Source organism: Equus quagga, chromosome 13, assembly GCF_021613505.1.
Source record: "Equus quagga isolate Etosha38 chromosome 13, UCLA_HA_Equagga_1.0, whole genome shotgun sequence".
NCBI lineage: Eukaryota > Metazoa > Chordata > Mammalia > Perissodactyla > Equidae > Equus > Equus quagga.
In genome coordinates, this window is record NC_060279.1 from 39,815,563 (window position 1) to 39,826,041 (window position 10,479).

The following is a 10,479-nucleotide window of genomic DNA, read 5'->3' on the forward strand; positions in this document are numbered from 1 at the left end:
TGGAATTTTTTGATTGAACCCTGAATATTATGGGTGAAATATTTTAGAGGATATGGAGGATTTTATCTCCTTCCAGAGAATTTTCTTTAATTTATGGAAGGCAACTGGAGTAGCAGATCATTTAAATCCAATGAGGGATAGAGTTGATTCAAGCCTGATTTTTAGACTTTGTAAAGTTTGGTATATTTCTTATCTATATACTTACTCTCAGGAGTAACCCTTTAGGGCTTTTAACTGAAATCCTGGGATGTTTAAGAGAGTACCTCTATTCTGAATCCTCTGAGCTGCAATTTTTATCTTTTAATAGCTCTTCTTGGCTTCTCAGTCTCTTAGCAGAAATTTTCTGCTTGGCTCGAGGTGTTGGGCTGTACTGCTCATGAGGAAGTGCAGGCCTCCAGGGGAAAGAGCAGCTTGGCCCAGAGGCTCAATATTCTTTGCCTCTCTTTTATCTAGAATTTTGGTCCTTCTTGGAAGTCCTGAACTCTACTTTGTCTTTCTCCAGCCTTGAGAGATTATTGAAATCTCAGATAATCTTTGTCTCTTGGAAGTGACTTTCTGATTGTCTTGATAACACATTTGCCTAAACTACTTCAGATTTTATAAATTCCTCAAGAGAAGCAGCTTAGAATGTTGAGCTCATTCATTGAGATTTCCTTCTCTTAAGCATCCTGGACCTTCAAGTCCTGGTTGCTTTGGAAGATTTCTGATGCCTATAATCAGATTATTTTTTGAATTTGCTTCAGCCTTTCTATACGTGTTAGTGAGATAACTGATCTGCTACAAAAATCTACCATAATTAGAAGCAGACACATTGGAGTAATGAAGAGCTATAGGGACTCTCGGTACTGCTGGTAAGGAGGAATTAGTCACATTAAGAGCACATGTAACCCGTGTCCTGGGTATTCCACTACACTATATATTCTGAGGAATTTTCATACAGATCCATAAGGGAACAACATAGTGATGTTCATTCTCACATCGTTTGTGGTGGCAGGGAGTTGGAAGCAATATGGGAAGAGGGTATCTGAGGGGAATGGATAAGCAAAATATTGTGTCTGCACATTAGAGAATAATAGCAGATTAGAGGTAATACTATTAGATGCACATAAAGCAACCTGAATACTAATTGCGGGTTCTCTATAAATTTCCTTAAGTTTCCTTGTTGGATTAATGAGATAAGAGCTCTCATGCTCTTACATGTGATTTCCATAGAAATCAGTTGGTGCACTTGAACTGCATTAATTTAGATTTTAAAACCTCTCATTTGGGAGATCATGGTTAGAGTCCCACCAGAAGCTATATAGTGGTTTACATTAGTCTTTTTAGCCTGGCTCCAGATTCCAGGGTCTTTTCCTAAGCTTCACAGTCAACCTCTGGGACTGGAAGTTTTTAGATTTTGCATTGCTGTTAATATGGAATGGGATGGACCAGAATCTGGATAAATATATTTTAATGAAAAATGATATTAGAGTACTTATTATGTGCCTGTATTACCAGATCAAAGTGAGTCTGCTTCTGGTGAATTAAAATCAGAGACGTCACCAGAAATAGTTGTCACACAAAGTAAAATTTATTTGCTTCAAAGAAGGAGATCACAGGGAATAATTTCTCAAAGCCATGGCTCCCCAAGCAAAAGGAAAGAGGAGCCTTTATTTGGGGTAGGGAACGAATATTCAAGAGGGAAGTTTTGTCATCACACGTAGAGGTGGGTATAAGCTTGTGCAGGTGTAGTTTGAGATCATGTTTTCACGTATATCACACGTTATGTTAATAAAGCTTAAGCGCCTCCTGGGTGGGTGATTGTAGCATTGAAATGAAGCAAAGGTTACTCTAGGGTGCTGCTTGGTTATTCTGTGCACATGTTAGTCCTATAGTGTGGTCTAGACTAGTTCAAGGTGGTTGGTGTTTTTGTTCTTCCTGGAATGTGGCTGAAACAAACAACATCAGGGAGTTAGAGAAAAGAACATCTGCAATTTTCAGTGAAACAAAGAGGTAAGTCAGATAAGATGAGAGAAATAGGTCAGACAAGACAAGAGGAATAAGTCAGAGTCCATGGCCAGTGACACCTGGACACTGCTAGGTGCTAGGGATCAATGATGCGAAAGTAACTGTTCTTTCCCTCCATAAACTCAAAGTCTGCATGGAATACAGACATGGGGGAAAATGACGTGATGTGATCGCTATAATAAAAGTAGGTTCAGGGTGAGGGGAGGCACAAAGGAGACAGAGGACATTTCTTTGGGGGAAAGGTTGGGGGTTCACATCCAAAAATAATCACTAAAGAGAAGTTGATATTTACATTCAGTAGTGAAATATGATTTTAACCAGGCAGACGAGACATTGAAAGACATTTCTGGCAGAGGAAGAGGTTAGAAAATTGACATTGAGGCAGGCAACAATAAGGTGTGTTGGGGTAGGAGTTGCGATATCTGGAACACCAGGAGCTAGGTTCCTAGGAGGGGTCCAGGGAAGGCTGGGCAGAGAGGGAGTCAGACACCAGCTCTTGGGAGCCCTGCCATGATGTTTCCCCATAGTGAGAGCAGTTGTGGTGCAGGAGGAGAGAAGACAAACGGAGGGGTTGGTCCAGGATTGGAGGGTTGCAGGGATGGTGTGGCCCAAAGGAAAGTAGGCCCAGAGTTGACAGTAGGTATGGGGCAATTGCTGTGTTGAATTCTGGAGTGCAGGCTGCACAGAGATGGAGCAGGGGCTTCAGATTCGAGAGAAATGAACAGGCCCAGGGAAGGCAGATCTTCCTGAGTTTGAAGAACAGGTGGAAAGACAAGGAGAGGAGGAGGGAACACACAATAGTGGCCAGAGAGTGGGATGTAGGAGGTGGAAATTTCAGACATGTCTCAAATGATGACAAGGTGCAGAATGTGGTGAGGCCTGAGTGGAGAGGAGGTGATAGTCTGGGAATTGAGGTGCTCAAGGAAAGGTGTAAGTAGGGAGTGGACGAGTCATCCACATGGACAAATAACTAACCCTATGAGAAAGGGAATTTGGAGACAGTTGCCTGATTCCTGCAAGAACAATGTTTGCCTGATTAAGAGGTTAGTAGGAGACCGTGAGTAGGAGGGTAGGGGGTGATGTGGCCAGATGACATGAGTCTCAAGGAGTGGGTGCTGATGAGAGCAGCAGGAGACACAGTCTGGATGGAGGACTGGGGATAGAGGTGAATGCCGACCCCAATTTGTGGCTCCATGGAGGGTCCCTATCTTGCGGGAGAGCCAGCAATTTCTATCATTGATGGCATTTCTGTTGCCTTCCCTCAAATTTCCGGGACATTAATGGGAGCCTCTAGAGGCAGGCCCTGAACAAATGGGCTTGAGTCTCCTGGAGGGAGTGTGACAGGAGGGGACCTGTTTGCTGCCCTCTAGTTGTAGTGTTTTCTTGACCACCTAATAACTACTGTTTATATCCATACATCTTCACACTGTGCCACATACATCTCTTTATACCCTGATGATAATCCAGGATATGAAGTTCTACTATGCCCTTTTGCAGATGAAAATCTTGAGGATCAGAGAATGAGAGTGACTTGTCCAAGGTCACACAACAAAAAATGTGTCCTCAGTCATGCCAGGGCTCAAGCAACAATAAGAAGCCAGACTCCAACTCATACAGGCAGCAAGGAAGTTGGGGAAATTCTCCTTCAGCATCTTCAACAGGCCTGGCTTGTCAATTGCGTCATCATGTCTGGTGTATTTGTGAAACAGCTCGATTATGGCAATCATAGACTTCTCAGCTTGAGTGTCACTCATCTTGGCTTTCAAAAAAGCTGCCAAGAAGAAAGACAATGAACTTTATTGTCCTTCCCCCCAGGTGAGGGTCTCCAAATTGGGAAGATGGAATGGGGACTGAGGAGCGAGTGAGGAGAAGACTAAGAAGAGCAGAAGACACTTGTGTTTCCCCATGGTGTGAGATGAGTTGCTCAAAGTGAGGAGGGTGGGACCAAGTCCGGGATGTGCGCCCATGCAGGTCAGGGTCCAGAGGAGATGGAGAAGGACACAGACGTCCACTGTGGGCAGGACCACAGGATGCAGAAGCAGAGAGGGTAGGAATCAGACACCCTGGGAAGGACTGAAGCCTGAGATGGGACTGGAGCCAAGCGCAGCATTGTGACAATGACATGCTTTAAACAGCATCAAATCCATTTCTTCCAGCTTCAACGTCAGGGTTAGAGTCACGGGGGCAGAGCAGGGTCATTGCTGGTCTGGTTCTGACACCTGGGCTGCTTCAGGAGCAAGACCCCAGGGGGTCCACCATGACCATAGAGCAAGCTCTGCACGTGATGGACTGTGAAGGCTCTAGGTGTTGTAACCGAAAGTTCGGTCTCTGAACCTGGTGCCAACCCAAATAACAAGAAGAGTCCTGGATGAGAGGGAAAAACAGCTGCACCTTCTTTTTCAGGCAGAGGGAGCAAAGCAGCAGCTAGTGCCTTAAGAATCGCTGGCTTCCCCTTAAAAAGCGGGTAGGGGTTTTTCATCTGGGGTTTTAGGTGGGGGGCGGGGGTGGAGCTTGTGGCCATGCTGGTTGGCTCCTTCTCATCAGTGTATTTGGCTTTGAAGACTGAATTTCTTTTTCCTTAACTGTCTGGACTTTTCTCGTTAGGTTTCATCTTCAGTCTGCTTGGCCTTGTGAGGCAGAATCTTGATGCCAGGACCTTGACGTCCTGGGAAAGACAGCTCTCTCATGTACTAAGGAGGGACACAGAGACCTGGTTAATTTTGAACAGTTGATTACGCTGAATATGCACAGTGGCAGTTAGCAAAGCTTATCTCAAAGTTTTTTTCTCTTCTTCTAGCCCAGGGAAGGTTTTTTAACCTCTTCCCCTCGGATTCAGTGTGAGCGTGAGTGTGAGCAGAGAGACCCAGCCCTGTCCTGAGCCCCGGAGGAGGTCTTCCTGCACCATCCCTGGGAATGAGAAAGAGAGACTGGGGACCAGAGTTGGCCTCGGACTTAAAATGAACAGAAATACCTGCCCTGGTTCTTCGACTGTTGGGTGGAATAGGGGAGATGGGGTCCTTGGGACTGACTGTTATTGGGGATTATGTGCCCTTTGTACCTCCCTGCTCTCTGGATCTCCGAGACTTGACCACGTTTTAATAAAGATAAGATCTGACTTCCCAAAGCAGGTTCTCCTGCCAACAGTCAGAGGTCTGGGCCGGACTGGCCTCCAAGCCTGAGAAATTGGACAGTGCAGCCCTCACATCCCAGACTTTCCAAAGCACCCGGGCAATGACCTTGGTTCACACATGTGGGCATCTAATACAATCACCATTGCCTCCCAATGTGGGAGAAAGATCCCTGCTCTGTGTCACTGAGAGGAGCCACCCAAGGCCTTGTGTCAACTTTGGCAAAGACCAGAGCGGAGCCCTGTGCCCAGATGGTCACTGGACACTCCCCTGGCCAGAGTGGAGGTGGAAGAGCTTTGGTTGATCAGTGCCTTACCCAGGTGCGGGCAGGTCACCTCACCAGGGCAGGGCGGGGGGTGGGGGGGACGGTACCAGGACTGAGGTTAGAGAAACCTTCAAGGCTTTGGCAGGACACCCACACTCCCCCAAGGTTGGGGTGAGGTTGAGTCTCTACCAACCCAGGGCCTGACAGGCAGGTGAATGCAGTGAGGAGAGATGACAAGGAGGAGAGGGAGGGTGGTGTCCCCAGCTGCCACTGGGGCCGTTTCCACAGCAGTTGTCGCAGAGGAGCTGAAAGCAGCAACAGGAAGGTTTGGTCCGGTCATCTTGTACGGATGAGGATCTCAGGCTGGGGAGAAGGTCATACGGCCCCATTGGCGGCAGAGCTGTGACTGGCCCCAGGCTCCAGTGTCCTCTCCCATAGCTGCCTTTGCCGCTCCTGCAAGCAGCAGGGCAGGCTGGGCCCTGAGCTCACCCCAAGAAAAGGCAAAGAGGCAGATGCAGACTTACCAGAGCTGAGGAGGCGTCACTGAGGAGAAGGATGCGGGAGATGTGCACCTGGGCCAGGATCGGTCCCTTTATAAGGCTCAGCCTGGCTCTCCCAGGGGCTGGGAGCCCTGGGGCCATGTTTGCTGTCTGCCTCCTGGAGCATTGCCCCATCCAGGTGGGTGGGACACACCAAGGAGGCTGTGTTCAGCATTTCCTGGTACAATCCAGGCCACCAGGTCTGGCACCTCCCCAGAGACCTCACCTAGCGCCTTCTCCTGTCCCAAACTGGATCTGGGGCTGGGAGCCCAGTGGGATGTGTCACAACATCATTCCCATGACAGGGAAGGGGCTAGAGAAAACTGGGTTTCTGGACCTGAAGAGGATGGGATTTGGGGCTCTGGAAGGCAGCACGGTCTGTGTTTATTCGTTCACCCAGTCCTTCTACAAATTTGTTCTGATAGCTAACAGTAACTACCACCACTGCTTACCGAGCCCTGGAGTGTGGCAGGCGTCAAGATGCCTGCTGTGGGGCCGGCCCGGTGGCGTAGTGGTTAAGTTTGCACATTCTGCTTTGGCAGCCGGGATTCGTAGGTTTGGATCCCGGGGACGGGTCTATGCACCACTCGTCAAGCCATGCTGTCCCACATATAAAAAAGAGGAAGACTGGCAGAGATGTGACCTCAGCAACAATCTTTTCAAGCAAACAAAGGAAGATTGGTAACAGATGTTAGCTCAGGGCCGAAGAAGAAGAAGAAAAAGTACTTGCTGTACTGGCCTTCCTCCTTAATCTTTACCATCCATGTTGTCTCCTTGTTAGGAAGCAGAAAATGAGATTTAACAAGATTTTAAGTAAACTGAGATTATACAGCTAGTAGACAGCAAAGTCAGGATCTGATTCTGGAAAAGCCTGATTCAAAACCTTCTCCTCATCCCTCAGCTAAACCTCTAGGGTCACATGAGGACCTGCCTTCGGGGAACTCAAAGTCCAGGGGAGGGAGGCAAGGTCACCTCACTGCCATCTTCACATCGTGTTCTCACTGGCACCCTGGGAGGGAGACAGGTGTCATGACCCACAGTCAAGGGAACATAGAAAGGGTAGTGGGCTCAGCATGTCACCTGCTGTGAGAGGAGACATGGAGTCAGAACCCTGAGTCCTGACTATAACCCCACACTCTTCAACTTGTCCTGGCAGTCCCGGGGGCGCCTGGGACCATCAGGGCCCTGCTGTCCGGGTTCATGACCTAGAACCTAGTGGTGGTGACTGCTGCGGCATGCTCCTCCAGGCAGTAGATTGGGCAAAGTTCCTTACCAGCCCCATGACTGTTGACATCCTATAAAGTCTTCAATGACCTTCCTCCTTTGTCTACCCCAAACAGTCTGCCTCGGAGTCGGTGGCAATGCCCCAGGCTGTGCTGTGCCCCAACCTGCTGCAGAAAGGCTGGTCCAGGTGTGGGAAACAGGATGGGGGTGTCAGAGAAGTCTCGGGGGCATGGTGAGGAAAGGGGCTGATGAATCTCTGATGCTGACTATTTTCCTGCCACCCCCTTCCCGAATTTCCTTGTGTGACACAGGACAGTTCCAGGTTCACACGGTGAGCAGCCCCTCAGGCTCCCTGGGGCTCCACAGAGCTGGCCTGATGTCTCCTTAGGATGGAGCCTGTTTTCTCCACCCATCACATCCCCCCAACCAGCTTCCCCACCTATCCTCTCACAGCAGGAGAGCTCACACCCGGTGACAGTGAACCTGGAACCGGTGGTTGATGTCTTCCCTTCCCTGTCTTCTCGCAGAACTTCCCCTTTCCCCAACCTGAGGAGGAGCCACACAGTCCTGGCTCTCTAGGAGATTCCAACTTGGTAGGGGACGAAAACAAAAAGCAATTTGTTCTTTTTTGTTTGTTTATTCATATATTTATATTTATATATTATTTACATTTTGAGTGCCGACTCTGTTCTGGGTGAGCATGTGTGTGTGTGTGTGTGTGGCAGAGAGTGATGTCTAAGATGTGTCACTTCCTCTGTGAAGCCTTCTCCTTGCAGAGTCATCATCACCCATGTCCTTGCACATGTTGGTCACAGCCCCAGTCACACGCACGGTTTGCCATGGCTCTCGCCTGGCCACCTCTTGAGATCTGGGTGAACCTCCCTCATGCTTATGGCCCCAGTGCCCAGTGCTGGGTGAGAATCCATGAAGGTTGGTTGAACTAGCAAGTGAGGTGCCTTCAGAAAGGCTCAAACAAAGTGTGAGGAGGGAGAAATCACTGGCCAGGTAGGAGAATCAGGGAGAGCTTAGTTGGGGGACATCCTTTGAACAGGCCTTGGAGCATTGCCAGGAGCTGACACACAGGGAGAGGCAGAGGTGAAAAAGGCACAGCAGAGGGAAACAGCAGGTGATGTTCAGAGCTAGGGGATCATTCTGTTTGTGGTCACTCAGGGTTGTGGCCGGCTGCACCTCTGGCCTCAAGCAGCAGGGAGGGGCAGGGGAGCGGGCGAGAGTTCCAGGGCATTCACTAGAGAGTATTAGGGCGCGATTCTGCCACTCAGCTATCCACGCTGCAAGATGACAAGACTCGAACGCAGCCCAGAGCCTGTGGTCCCACCCTGGAAAGCTTTCCCATCCCGTCTGGAATGGGTTTGTTGGGAGGATTTACTGTTATTAATTCTGTGAGCCTGATAACCAAAGGAATTAGCTTTCTCTGAGGCCACATACACAGTGTTGGGAGGTGACCCAGGAGTGCCCTGGAGAGTTCACCCGCTCAGATTTGGGACATTGTCTGTGGAGAACCCACTCAAATTTGCAAAGATCATTCCTGATCTCACCCAGTCTCGTCAAGGTAAAGCTGGGGCATCTTGGCTGAAACTAGGAAGTTGGAGAAAGTGGTGGGGGGCATTCCAAGAAGAGTCCCTGGCCAAGGGGGGCTTTGTGATTCTGATTTATGAGCAGAGTTGTTCCCATTCTGGCTGTCCCAGTCACAGACCCACTTAGAGACTCTGGCCTTGAGCGTGGAAATTTGGTTTTCTGTTTCCCCAGCTTCCACACGGCGGCGCTACCAAGCGCTCATCACAGTGGTCATAGGAAGTTTCTCTGTGGTTGCTGGGCTGCCCTTGCTGGCTCTCGCCATTCTTTAGGCTGCACTGGGCACATCGGGCCCCAATCTTGCCCTTTTTTCACAGGTGTGTGTCTTCTGGTCTTCGCCGAAAGCTTCTGAAGGGCAGAGGAATTTCCTTATTTATTTGTATTCCACTCACTCCCCAGTGCCTACCCCGGAGCTTTGTGTAAAATTGTATTTTGGGAATGCAGCTGTTAAGCAAGAGTTGACAGAAACAGGAAAAAATGAAAATGGTTAAGTTAAGTTTTTATTTTACTTATTTATTTTTTGGATTTTAAAGTCAAAGTTTATTTTATTGATTCTTCCTGATATTTAAGGTAAACTACAATGAAAATAAAATATTTATCTCTGCTGCAACATCGGAGAAGTATCTTAACCTAAGCCCAACTAAAAATCATAACCAGAAGAAGCATTGCGTGATTTTGGGAAAATGAAAAAGTGAAAGTTAATAGGGAAAAGCATCGTGAGTGTCGAATTATCACCAATAGTATGCCGACTGAAAGAAGGGAGTGACAAAAGGCCATATATTGAATGATTCCACTTACATGAAATGTCCAGAATAGGTAGATCTATGAAGACGGAAAGTAGATTAGTGGCGCCTACGGTGAAAGGGGAGAGTTGGGAGGAGTGACTGCTGGTGGGTATGGGGTTCTTTTTGGAGTGATGGAAATGTTAAAAAATTAATTGTGGTGATGGTTGCATAACTCTGTGTATATACTAAAAATGACTATCCTTTACGTGGGTGAATTATAGGGTGGGTGAATTAAATAAAGCTGTTACATCTTTTTTAAAGAGGGACCTTCATCTTGTGCCCCTCACCAGTGCTGGCTTCCTGTCCCAGTTCAGGGGTCCTGGGCATTGAGACGTAAGTCCCCTCTTCTTGGGCGGGGCTGCAGGTTGGGCAATGCAGGCAGTCACTCAGCAGGCTCTGCTGCTCAGGATGGTTTAGGTATTTCTGGGCTGACTGCAGTGTTGGGTAAACATAGCCTCGGGGCCCACAGACAGGGCTGGCTGATGAATGAGTCCCAGGGATGACTGGGGTGGCTACATGGGAGCGGTGAAGGCCTCCGATTGAGATGTGGCCAGAGCAGTACCATTTGTGGATAGCTAGCAGTCTGGCCATTCGCTCATCCTTCTCAGGCGAGGTCCTAAATTGGCAAACCCACAGTTCTCCCTCCTGAGCAGGGAAAAACCCAGCTCTGCCCTTCTGTGTGTTTCTTCCCTGTGAGTCTCCTTTGTGCTCATACAGAACACTTCACATCTGACAATTCTGGTCACCAAATGTGTGGGATTTTTCCCACAACTAGCAATTCTCTGTGACACCAGCTGGGTGTCCTACAATTTAACTCAATTCTGACACCATCTACCTGGAGATGAGGTTAAGGGCTCAGTCCTACCAGACTGCCCGCCCTACTTCAGAAGCCAGCTGCAATTAGTAGGTCCCCAAGTTATCCACAACTTCTGTCTCTT

The 10,479-nt window shown here is 48.5% G+C and overlaps 1 long non-coding RNA gene across 2 annotated transcripts; it reads right to left on the bottom strand.

Annotated features, from left to right (window-relative positions):
* Positions 1 to 1,586: 1,586 nt before the first annotated feature.
* LOC124250644 (uncharacterized) lies at positions 1,587 to 6,065 on the bottom strand. Of its 2 annotated transcripts, none has more exons than XR_006891590.1 (3): positions 5,925 to 6,065; positions 5,594 to 5,763; positions 1,587 to 4,697 (listed from the first exon to the last, which is right to left on the bottom strand). It is a non-coding gene; the product is annotated as an uncharacterized LOC124250644 (long non-coding RNA). The 2 variants fall into 2 exon arrangements; XR_006891591.1 differs by having other exon boundaries at positions 1,587 to 3,778; positions 5,925 to 6,064.
* Positions 6,066 to 10,479: the final 4,414 nt, after the last annotated feature.